This window comes from Choloepus didactylus, chromosome 6, assembly GCF_015220235.1.
Source record: "Choloepus didactylus isolate mChoDid1 chromosome 6, mChoDid1.pri, whole genome shotgun sequence".
NCBI lineage: Eukaryota > Metazoa > Chordata > Mammalia > Pilosa > Megalonychidae > Choloepus > Choloepus didactylus.
The window spans coordinates 144,121,544-144,134,410 of record NC_051312.1 but is presented as its reverse complement, the minus strand read 5'-3'; the positions used below and the strand labels follow the sequence as shown (position 1 = coordinate 144,134,410).

The 12,867-nt window shown below is 36.9% G+C and overlaps 1 long non-coding RNA gene and 1 pseudogene across 1 annotated transcript in view; one reads left to right on the top strand and one right to left on the bottom strand.

Moving 5' to 3' along the window:
- Nucleotides 1-8,886, top strand: part of LOC119538724 — a 33,220-nt gene extending 24,334 nt beyond the window's left edge. The window contains exon 3 of the long non-coding RNA XR_005217638.1: nt 8,639-8,886. This is a non-coding gene — a long non-coding RNA (uncharacterized LOC119538724). The remainder of the gene's footprint in view (nt 1-8,638) is intronic.
- Nucleotides 5,589-6,511, bottom strand: LOC119538722 (annotated as a pseudogene).
- Nucleotides 8,887-12,867: the final 3,981 nt, after the last annotated feature.

The following is a 12,867-nucleotide window of genomic DNA, read 5'->3' as shown; positions in this document are numbered from 1 at the left end:
GTTACTGTAGCAGACAGCAGAGTCCAAACAGTATCAGAATAGTTTGACTTGGAGAGACCTGTGGCATCGATATGTTGATAATGGTCCCTAAAAATGAAATAGTTGGACAGTCTACTACATGTTTTCTTGATCTGTACAAGTGGAAGAGTTCTAGGTCAAGTGCACAGAAATCTAATGTGAATCACAAAGACTGAGTTTGGCTGATTAATCAATTCCCAGACTTGAGCCAGTTTATCGAACCAGAACCCCTGAATGAAGGGAATTTTGGATCACCTTAAGGAAGGCCCCAAAATTTTTCTGGTCACCTTTCTCCCAGCCTTCCCCAAGGGACCCACAGCCTTCTTTTTTTTAACATTCATTTTTATTGAGATATATTCACATACCACGCAGTCATACAAAGCATACATTCAGTTGTTCACAGTACCATTATATAGTTGTGTGTTCATCCCCCAAATTAATTTTTGAACATCTTCTTTACCACACACACAAAAATAATAAGAATAAAAATTAAAGTGAAAAAGAACAATTAAAGTAGAAAAGAACACTGGGTGCTTTTTTTTTTTTTTTTTTTTTTTTTGCCCCCATTTTTGTAATCATCCATCCATACACTGGACAAAGGGGAGTGTGGTCCATATGGCTTTCCCAATCACTTTGTCACCCCTCATAAGCTACATTGTTATACAATTGTCTTCAAGATTCAGTGGTTCTGGGTTGTAGTTTGATAGTTTCAGGTATTTACTGCTAGCTATTCCAATTCATTAGAACCTAAAAAGGATTATGTATATTGTGCATCAGAGTGCCCACCAGAGTCACCTCTCAGCTCCTTTTCGAATCTCTCAACCCCTGAAACTTATTTCATTACATATCATAGTACATCTGGGGAAGTTCTCTTCTTAAGACATGGGGATTTAGTGTAAATCTGTGCAGTAATAATGCGATGCCCTGTTTGCTTCCCACAGCTAGGTTCTTATAGTGTTGAAGCCAGTCTCCCTCCTTATGGCCATATTACTTCCCCACCACACCTCCTTAACTTAGGAGATTTGAGGGCCAGTCTAAAAATATATTGCCGATATTGATAAAGTGGCCTACATGGACACCTACACCCATAGCAGTGGTTTTCAATTGTGGTCTCCAGTCTAGCAGCGTGCGCATGACCTGGGGACTTATTAGAAATGCAAGTTTTCAATCCTAACTCCAGGTTCATAAATTAGAAACTGCAAGCTTCCTAGTCAATGAAACTGCAAGCTTCCTTAGTCAATGTGATGCAGGTTATAGTTTGAAAACCACTGATCTGTCACTAGTCTTCAACCTATCTCAAGGACCCTGGCATTCTAGGTCCTGAGAAATATATAATACCCAATCTCTCTCAGCCATATGAAATTCAAAGTAAAATTTTAATTTGAAAATAGACAAAGATTGCACATATTCTGTAAGTAAAGTGGTTTCTTTCTACATGTTTTTGTTTGCAAAATTGTTGAGGTGTTTTTGATGCCTGATTTGCTGGGGCCTAAGCACATGCTTCATCTGAAAGCTGGGTAATCTAGCCCAACCCAAAATAATGCAACTTGGTTATTGTATGACACTTGAAGCTGTCCTTCTCCAAATCCCTGTAAAGAGTGGAACAAAGTGGTGGAAGATCCCCAACTGCACTGGAAAGGTGGCAACGCACTAGAGGAGAGGAGCTCTTTTAGTCCAGAGATATTAGTGGAAGGCGGAAGCCCACAGGTGTGAACTTGACAGTCTGGTCCAGCAACAGGGCTTCTGAGAGCATTCGCATAAGAACAAGATGCCACTGAGCGTGGAGGAGGAGAGACAGCAGGAGGGAATCTAGGCTAGGCAGAGTGAGCATGTGACAGTGACAGCTTGGGGCAGCTGCTCAGCACGTTTTTATGCTAGAAGCAGATGAATCCGTGAATAACTGTACAGGCCCATAGTAGTTGGGGGGAGGCTTGGCCTTTATGGGTCTTTTATGGAGGAGAGTCCAACTTTAATTGTAGCTGGTGGCACACTAGGAAAGAGCTGGGGTTGGGAAGTGGAAGGGGGCAAGCTGTGGCTGTTAGCAGGGGGCCTGGAGGCAGGGAGCATCTTCTTCAAAAGGAACCACATTCTTACGTGGAACTCTCAGAATTCTGAGATATCTAAATTCGAGCCTGATCTTCTAGATTATTTTGTTGGCTTATTTGTGAAAGTATGAGGAAGGAAAATATTTAACATGTTGTGAACTTGATTTATAACTTTTAAATATTAAGATATTTGCTATTTCTTTTCTTACCTTTCCCCAAGTTCCATAAATATTAAGGGTTGACCTCCTTATTTCTCTCTTTATCATTCCAGTGTCTAGCTCTTATCTAGGGCTTCTTGGAGGTGTTTAAGGAATTTTTATTTCTTATTCTTGTTTTCCTACTCCCCATTTCCATCCATTTTATCTTTCTGGACAACCTTTCTAACCTGCTTAACGTGTATTTTATGTTACTTTTTTCTAAATGTCCTTTTTTTTAGTTTGTCTGCTTGCATTTTTAATATACTTAAATAATGTTGTGCTTTATATCTCATTAACTTTTTTTTTACTCATTACTATGCCTGTAATACCTATCTGTGTTGCTTTTAGCTAATCCTTTGCTTCTAACTGCTGCAGTCTCTACCACAATTTAGCTATCTATTTTCCCCATAGTAGTGTGGTAGTTCAGAGTGGTTATGTACCACAGAAAGGGCCATGTTCTTTTAATCCATTCCTGTAGATGCAGACTTTTGGTTGGTGGGACCTTTTGGTTAGGTTAATTCAATTGAGATGTGACCCACCCCATTTAAGGTGGGTCTTAATCCTTTTACTGGAGTTCTGTAAGAGAGATGAAATTAGGAGAGGACATATAGAGAAAAGGCCTGGAGAAGCTGACAAGGGTCCCACAGAAGCTCAGAGAGAAAGCTACTAGAAACAGAAGCTGAAAGCAACAAAACCTGGGAGCAAACGACCAGCAGATGCCGGCCATGTAATTTCCCATTGACAGAGAAGTCCCAAATGCCAGAGGCCCATCTTCAGAGTTCAGGTATCATCCTGTTGATACCTTAATTTGGACATTTTCATAGCCTGAGAACTGTAAATTGTAAGTTAATAAAGCCCCATTGTAAAAGCCAACCCATTTCTGGTATATTGCATTTTTGCAGCTTTAGCAAACCAAAACAGGTAGATACCCATTTTTCTCTTATTTCCCATTACCACTAATAATGGTACAATGACCGTCTTTGTGCATGCCCTTGTATGGGTCTGGGAGAGAATCGTTTTGGAATATATACCCAAGGTGAGAATTGCTATGTCCTAGAGATGCATTTACTTCTTTTTCATAAATATTGTCTCATTAGTCTCTAGAATGTTCTCCAGTTGCTACATCCTCGTCAATACTTGGCACCACCCAGATTTTAAATTTTTGTGCATTTTATAGATATGAAGAGGTATCTCATTGTTATTTTAATTTGCACTTCTATGATTAGTAATGAGTAAGCATCCCTTCATATTCTTGGGGTCACTTCAGGTTTTCTTTTCTGCAGATTTTCTGTTCTATATATTATGCCCATTTTCCTCCAGTTGATGGTGGTGTCATTTTCTTGTAGATTTTCAGGTGTTCATTATATATGCTATTTATGTATCTTCTCCAATTCTATTATAGTCCTATTAACTTTATCTCTGGTGTCCTGTCCTGAATAAAAATCCTAATACTTAATGTAATCAAATTCACCACATTTTTTTGTGTGTTATCTTTTGTCACCTTTATATAAAAGATGGTTTCCTACATTTTTTTTTTTTTTTTGGATAGAGGGGATCTTGCTGGAGAAAGGGCAGGAGGAAATGGGTAGAGTATCTACTTTAGAATGGCTCTTTCAGTATCAGTTCCATTCTCTTTCTGGTCAGAATTTCAAAGGCTAAAATTTACAATTCTCAGATTCCAAAGCATGTAGAGTTCTGGATGTGAATCATTTCCAATAACTATATGCACCAGTGTGAGATTTGGAAGATATGAGTATATATCAGCATCACCTGAGGGTTCTTGAAACTCAGCTACTGGGCTCCACCCAATTATTCAGCAGGTCTGGGTTGTGCCTGAATCTTTTCATTTCTAACAAGTTCCCAAGTGATAATCATTTTATAGAATCTCTGATTTCAAATGTTATCCTACTGCACTGTCGTTCATTTGCCCGTTTATTGGATTGAAGATGTAATTTTCATGGTGACAACAAAGCAGGAGCTTCCTGATTTCTAGGTCATATCTATTGTGGAGTTGCTTCAGACTCATTATTCTAATGGAGGCTCCCACAGTCCTTCTTCTCCATCCATTCACAAAATTGTAAGCATGTAATTCCCTGTATTAAATCCCTTTCAGCTTGAGAAATTTAGAGTTATTTCTATTTCCTATAAGGACACACTGACTGATAAAATATTATACCATAAATAGCTATAAATGGTAAGACTTAGGCTGCTTATTCTATAGCTTGTATCCTTGATATTACAAGCAAAGGGGGAAGAAATTGAGTCCTATGAAAACTGGGTTTTCTGAGTGAGGTTGGCAAGGGCATTTGCAACACGTGTAATCCAGGGTGAGTATCTTGTATTGCCTGGACCTTAGAGGTTTCACGAGATACTGAGCTTTCAGTGCTAAAACTTGGAAAGTCCCAGGCAAACTGTGGCCTGATGATCAGCGTTGTGTAATCTTTACTTAGTCATCTAGAAGAAGTTGCCAATAATGGAAGAAAGAACAGTCAATGATAAAAGGAGGTGATTTGAGGAAATTACAGGAGCCATTTAAAAGTGGAAGTTTATAATTAGGGCAGCAGCATGAATAGTTGTCTAGAGACAGCGTAAATTGAAGAGGAGAATATAATAACCAAGAGTGTGGGATCTGGAGTCATGTAGACTTTGGGTTGAATCCCAGAGTTGTTTGTTCTCTAGCCACATAACCTTGAGTGAAATGTCTGTGAAATGGGGATAAGAACATTTGTACCTATAGTGGTAATGTATAATTTTGATAATGCATATGAAGCATTAAGAAGAGTGCCTGGCTCAGAGTAAGCAGCCAAAAAGCATTAACTACTAGTATTATTATTATTCTTATTAAGGCAATTGAATAAAGTGATCAATAGAAGTTCCTAGGCAAAAATAAATAGACACAAGTGAGATAGAGGAGAGGGGAAGGTCTGTATGAAACTGTGCTTCACTTTTGGTGACCTTGAAATTCACCTCTCTTTGTCTTGTATATTACCAAGAACAAAAAGTAAGAAGAGGATATGGTAGTATTTTCTCTATGGAAAGTAATAAAACAATAAAAGGCTCTTAAAATCAACATGATAAATTTAAAGTTCTGTTAAATTACAATTAAGATAATAAATGTTTGCTAATAGTCTCAGGAGAGAAAACAGACCCCAATAGAAAGAGAGCATGAAGTTGAAATTAGCTGAAATCAAAGAGTCAGCCAGAGAGAAGAGAGAGGGAGGGAGGGAAGGGGAACCCTGTAGAGTTTGATGGACCATCAAAGAGCTTTGCTCTGGCATTTACAACAGCTTACATTTAAAATGGAAAGAATATAGCTTTTACATCGAAATCATTTTCTCTGCAGTGTTTTCTGCACGGCAGCCTTGACCTGATTGTTCCTCAGACTGTAGATCAGGGGGTTCAGCATGGGGATCACCGTCGTGTAGAACACAGAGGCACATTCTCATGGGCCAGGGAACTGGCCGTGGAGGGCTGTAAGTACATGAACACAGTAGAGCCATAGAACATTCCCACAGCTGCCAGGTGGGAGCTGCAGGTGCCAAAGGCTTTGGACCTGCCCTCTGTGGTGCTGATGCAGAAGATGGTGGGGAGGATGAAGGCATAGGAAACAAGGACTGTTATGCCGGTGACTACAGTGTTGAATGCAGCCAAAAAGAAAACTACCCTCTGGACATCGTAGGTGCTAGTGCAGGAGAGCTTCAAGAGAGGGAGGAGGTCACAGAAGTAATGACTAATGAGGACCTCACAATAGGGCAGGTTTAACATGAGGGTAGTTTCTATTGTTGAGCCAATGAGCCCCATGATGTAGGCCAGAGCCACCAGCAGAGAGCAGACTTGCTGGGACATGATGATGTTATAAAGCAAAGGGTTACAGATGGCGACATAGCGGTCATAGGCCATCACTGTCAGTATGTAACTCTCAGCAATGATAAAAACAATGAAAAAGTAGAGCTGTGACATGCAGCCCACATAGGAGATGATGTTTTTCTCTGACACAAAGTTCACCAGCATTTTAGGGGTAATGACAGAGGAGTAGCACATGTCCGCTAGGGACAAATTGCTGAGGAAGAAGTACATGGGGGTGTGAAGCTGAGAATTGAGACGGATTAGGGTGATCATGCCCAGGTTCCCCACCATGGTGACCATGTAGATCCCTAGGAAGAGGAGGAAGAGGGGAAGCTGGAGCTCTGGCCGATTTGTTAGTCCCCCGAGAATGAACTCTGTCACTGTGGAGTGATTTTCTGCAGCCATTCTTGAAGTTAGAGCCTGTGAGAATGAAGAGAAGAGCCTATGAAAGGCTACCCTTGGACTGTTGTTAAGCTTCTTTTGAGCATTTAGCTCTGGCTGAGGGATACTGTTTCCAATGCCTCCTCCCTCACTTTTGCTGTTTTCTGGGTTGTAGACCTGCCCATGAATGTTCAAAGATCATGAAAATGAGAGGAAAAAGGCAAGACTTGTAGATTTTCCCAGGCTCATGTTTTCAGGTATCCTAGAGCAGTGGTTCTTAAATTTTAGTTCCTGGACTGGCATCATTTGGTTGCTGTGCAGCTTGTTAGAAATGTGAACTCTCAGTTCCCAAATATTCACTCTATATAAACTTGTGAATACATTTCTCAAATCTATGTAATCTCGGGGTTACATGGTAGTTATGGTTGTTCTACTTAGTGACAAGTCTATCTCTTTATCTATATGATGAACAAATTAATAAAATTCCCAAGGTGTTTGTAAGAATAACATGAGGTATTGCATATTTAGAAATATTTTTCATTGTCAGCACCTATAAAAATGTGAGTGTTTGTGAGGTGTCTGGATTTTTTTTAGATTTTCACTGGAATTGCAGACTTAAGGCAGTGCTTCTCTACATTGGCTATTAGCATCACATGGAGCATTAAAAAGTATGGATGACTTGCTTCCACCCACAGAAATTCTGATTTAATTTGTCTGTGGTGCAGCCTGTGCATTGACATGTAGCATTATCTATAGTCACTGCACAGTAGCTATTTATTATTATTATTATTATCATCATTATTATTATTGATATTATATTCAGAACAAATATCAAAACCTTGGCACTGTTATCTCCAGTGCCACAGTACTCAAATTACTGACATGTTCTCTAGAAAGCAGGGACTGTCACTGCTGGCATAGGAAACGTAAAGAGATGTCTGTCTCTGAGATGTATTTCTTAAACTAATAAAATTAAATCCTCAGTAGTTCAAAGATTTCTTCCTTATGTAATTACTAACCTTTATGTAATGCTTTTTACTTTACTTATTTCTATCCACAGTCAGTCTTGTTAACTCCTCCTGCAGTTCTTGTATGTGGGGAGAAAAGTATTTAGAGTAGGACTTTTATTACCCCTTTCATATTGAGAAAACTGAAGTGCTGGTCATTAAGTGACCTGCCCAAGGACTATTATGTGTTGGAAACTTGGAACTGAAAGTTAACTCTGCTCTCTCTTGTTACTGAGTTTCTTCTCTTGCCTCCAGTTTTTAGCCTTATGATTTGCAGACCTGTATCTTTTAGGCAATGTTGGTTGAATGTGTTTTATACCTGATGTCTGAATTTGAGCATAGCATATGAAAAATAGGAGTCCTATGATATTTCTTTAACTCTCTGGAAATTTGAAGCTCTAAAAGTTAAATATGTCATCCAAGGCCATACAGCTACTATGAGACAGAACTGGGCCTAGAACCTATGACTTCTGTCCAGGAGTCTGTTTGGTCTCCACTGAACTTCCCTGTTTGCCAAAGAGTGAACACCATTCCTTTAGTGCAGTGCAGAAATGAATGTCGTTGTATAGGAAGATTCTAGACAGCATTTGTGATGGTTAATTTTATGTGTCAACTTGGCTAGGTTATGGTGTTGAGTTTTTGGTCAACCATGGCCTAGTTGTTGAGTGGAGGTATTTCATAGGTGGCATTTGCAGCTACAACCAGTTGATCTTAAAGAGATTACCCCCAATAGTGTGGGTGATCCTCACCAAGTCAGTTGGAGATTTTAAATGTGAAAACTGAAGGAATCTGAGGATCAGAAGGAATTCTGCCTCAAGACTATATCCCCCACTACCTCCTGCTTTTCCAGCCTAAGGAATTCAGACTGCATGCATCAACATCACTCTTACCAGAATTTCTAGCCTCCGGCCTGCCCTAGAGAATTTGGACTTGCCAGCCCTCAGAATTGCACGATGCAATCCTTATAATAAATCTCTCTCTGTACAGACACACACACATACACACACACACACCCTTTTGGTTTTGTTTCTCTGGAGAACCCTGACAGATACAGTATTGATCTAATTTTTTACTCTTAAAACCTCCTAAAGTAATCCACATATTTTTTATCAGTTACTAAAATTCTTAATTCTGGTTTTACCAGGTGATCAGATGGTCAGGATTACACTTGCTGAGAATACAGTACACTGAGAAAAAGCACAGAGATGAAAGAAATCATATGGTTGTAAATAGCCTGCATTTTCAATAGAAGTTCGTGGAAGAGAGATTTTTTTCCTACAGTTTCTTTAAATCTACAATGAATGATCTGTGGTGAGAAAAAATGGAGCACAGTCTCCAGGTAATTTTCGGGGTTGCCTTGGTTTCAACAATCAGGAAATAAATATCAGGAAATAGGAGATCCATACATGTATCTAGTCCTATTATTTCCTCAGAGGCCAGCAGAGTCATGAAAAATGAGTCACCAAGGTTGGCAGCCTTGGGGCCTGTTTATACATGTGTGAGCAGAACCTCCTCTGGGTGTGGTTGCACCAGAGATGGGTCCTCACTGCAGGAGCAATTAGGAGTCTTTGTTTACACCTCTGCTGTGAGTCACATTTCTCCTGTCAAGGTGTGTTTTCTTTTATTAGGGGAGTTGTTTTGCAACTTGGGAAGCTTAGGGTCTAATATTGATATTGGGATATTTCACCTTCAACAGCCTCCTTCTGCTCCTTTCCTCCTCCTCCTCCTGCTCATCCCCACAAACACTTCAGTCATCGCCATCAGTTCCCACCAGAATTGTTGCTTATCATCAACATTTATATGTCTTTAGGCACAAACACCCCACTTTAAAATGTTTTTAAAGGGTTTTAAAATGTACAACTATGTAATGGTACTGTGAACAATCGAATGTACGATTTGTTTTGTATGACTGCGTGGTATGTGAATATATCTCAATAAAATGAAGATTAAAAAAAATAAAATAAATAAAATAAAATAAATTAAAATACGTTACCCAAACAAACTGTACAGTTTCATTAAAGGAATATTTTATTTGTCAGCCTGCTGCAGTCCCAGTGGACTGAATTGGTAGAATGGCAGGAGGGTGAGAAGCAAGAGATGTTAGACCTGTAAGAACTCTTCTAAGATACATTCTCATTCATAAGGGGAATGTATTGATAAGAAAATTCAAGAATATGTTCAGTATTACATTTTCCATGACTACATTGGTCATGAAGATTTTTAAATTCAACTTTTTATTTTGAGTTAATTGTAGATTCATGTGCAAGTTTTGAGAAATAATACAGTTTCCATTACTCTTTACACAGTTTCTCCCAACGATTGCATCTTGCAAAATTATAGTGTAATATGAAATCCAGGTCATTGAAATTGATACAATCCACCTATCTTACTGTCCCTGTTTCTTTTTAAATACTTTTATTCACACACCATAGAGTCCATCCTATGTATACCGTCAGTAGCTATCTGTATAACCACAAAGTTGTGCATTGATCATCACAATCAATTTGAAAATATTTTCATTGCTCCAAAAGAAAAATCCCATATCCCTTATACCCGCCTATTACACTTAGGATTGGTATGGTTCCTTTGTTACAATTCATCAATGAGTATTTCAATATTACTCTTAAATATAGTCCATCATTTACATTAGTTGTATTTTTTCCCCATATACCACCCTATTACTAACACCTTGTAATAGTGATGTACATTTGTTCTAGTTCATGGTCTTCCTGTTTTGCTTACACTTATTTTCATGTGTTTATTTAGTTCTTTGCAATTTTATTACATGCGTAGGTTCATATATCCACCATCACAGGTAAGATGAAAAACAGTTAAATCATCACAAGAATCACTTGTATTGTTTTTCAAAAATTCTTTTCCTTCATTTTCTAGTTTTTAAAATAATGATTTTGTTTTCTGTTATCTTCCAGTGGTGACTAGTTGTTTTTCTTTAGTATCATGTTAAACTTCTCAATTTCAACATATTTTATGTTTCAATCCATTGCAGTTGTTATATTTTTGAAACTCAAATTTTTCTATCTGAAGCCTATAGAATTCTCTTTAGTTTGTTTCCTGAGCTTCTGACATGGCTTGAGTAGTCTCTCATCCCTTCCTTACCATCTGATCTGACAGGATGTTCTGAGTTCATTTTATAATATTTCATTCTTAAGTTTTGGAATCAATCATTTTCCCAAGAAACTTGGTTTCTGCCAGTGGGAAAATGGTTATTTCAAGAACTTAGATTGGGTGCCAGAAGGGTCATTGCTTCTAGGTTAGTCATTATTATTATTTTTTTTAAACTTTATTTATTGAAAAATTAGTAAAAAAAAAAAAACAAAACATTTCAAACAAAATAAAACAAAGGAATAAGAAAAATAAGTAACTTAGAATAACTACTTTGCTTCCAACATGTTCCTACCATACCCCAAGAAAATTAACAAACCATAATCAAACAAAGGCATAAGTACAATAACCTAAAAAAACTACATTTAAGCTAAATTAAAAAAAATGTAATAGCTTGTTTTTTATTTTATCAAAAAATTAAAAAAAAAACAATTAAAAGAAAACAAAGGAATAAGAAAAACAGATAACCTAAAATAACTTCACTGCTTCCAACATGTCCCTACCATACCCCAAGAAAATTAACAAGCCCTAACAAAACAAAGGAATAAGAAAAACAAATAAACTAAAATATTTATTTTGCTTCCAACATGTTGCTACTGTACTCCAAGAAAATTAACAAACCATAATCAAAGGTGTAAGAAAAATAAATAACCTAAAAAACTACATTGAAGCTAATTTTTTTAAATGCAACATTTTTTTTTACTTTATCCAAAAAGTAAAAAAAAAAAAACAATTCAAACAAAACAAAACAAAGGAATAAGAAAAACAAATAACCTAAAATAACTACATTTCTTCCAACACGTTCCTACCATACCCAAGAAAATTTACAAACCATAGTCATTCCTGATTATTCCATAACATTGAGATTACTCTCAAACAGCTTATCTGTTCTTACTAGATTATCATTCCCCTTTCAGTAGCTGTTGTCTATCTCTAGGTCCCCTACATTCTACAATATAAAATATTTATTTTACATTTTTTCAAAGAGTTCACATTAATGGTAACACACAATATCTCTCTTTTTGTGTCTGGCTTATTTCACTCAGCATTATGTCTTCAAGGTTCATCCATGTTGTCATATGTTTCACGAGATCGTTCCTTCTTATTGCCGCGTAGTATTCCATCGTGCGTTTATACCACATTTTGTTTATCCATTTGTCTGTTGAAGGACATTCAGATTGTTTCCATTTCTTGACAATTGTGAATAATGCTGCTGTGAACATTGGCGTGCAAATATCTGTTCTTGTCACTGCTTTCATATCTTCTGGGTATATACCAAGGGGGTTAGTCATTATTACCAGGTCTTTTCAAACCGTACTAGGAAATTTAGCACTATACTTTTTTTTCCTTAATCTCTTCTGTCTTACTGCTTAATGGACCTCTTTTTTTTCTTTCTTAAACTCCTCTAATTTTTACAAGGATATGTTTTGATGTTGTTTTTTCTGGTGCAATTCCATATGTCCATGTTGTTTCTTTTCACTATGTCATCTCAAATCTTTTTTTTTAACACCAGAAAAAGTTTCTTGAATTATAATTTTTATTTGTTCTGTTCACTTGCTTTTGTTTTTTCCTTCAGTGATTCTATTGTTTGTGGATTAAATTTTTGCCCAGTGTCTATAATTGTTACTTTCCTATAAATCCACTTCCTGCATTTCTGTTTCAATTTTATTTGTAGTCTCTTTTTTCACCTTTTTTGTTTTCCAAGGCATTATCTGTTTTATTTGCTCAGAGGTGTCTTCTAATTCAGTCTTAATTTCTGGAATTATATTTTCTTTTGTTTCAAAAATTTCCTGATAACTCTTGCCTAATTTATGAGTTTTTATGATTGTTCTTCTTTCATATGAAGTATGTTAATTTTTCATACTTTGTATCATTTTCATAATGTGCTTTAGCTCCTTTTGAAATAATGTTAGAGTATTCATTTTTTTCTGGACATGTGATATGACTTGCTCTACAATTTATTTAGGTAAGTTATTCTGTTTTTAAAATTGAAATTGATGTGGGATTTCTTTTGATCCTTTTCTATTGTACATTTTTATATCAAATTAGTTGTTTTCTAGCTTCATACCCATTTCTCTTGTTTTTCTGAATTGTTCTCCGCCCCCCCCCCCCACAGGCTCCTCAAGGGGGCTCTACATAGTTTTTTTCCTTGTTTTTTTTTTTGCTAACTTTTTTTTTTAAAGCAACTGTATGAAAAATAAAAAAATTTAAAAAAAATTAAAAAAAAATACAATAAAAGAACATTTCAAA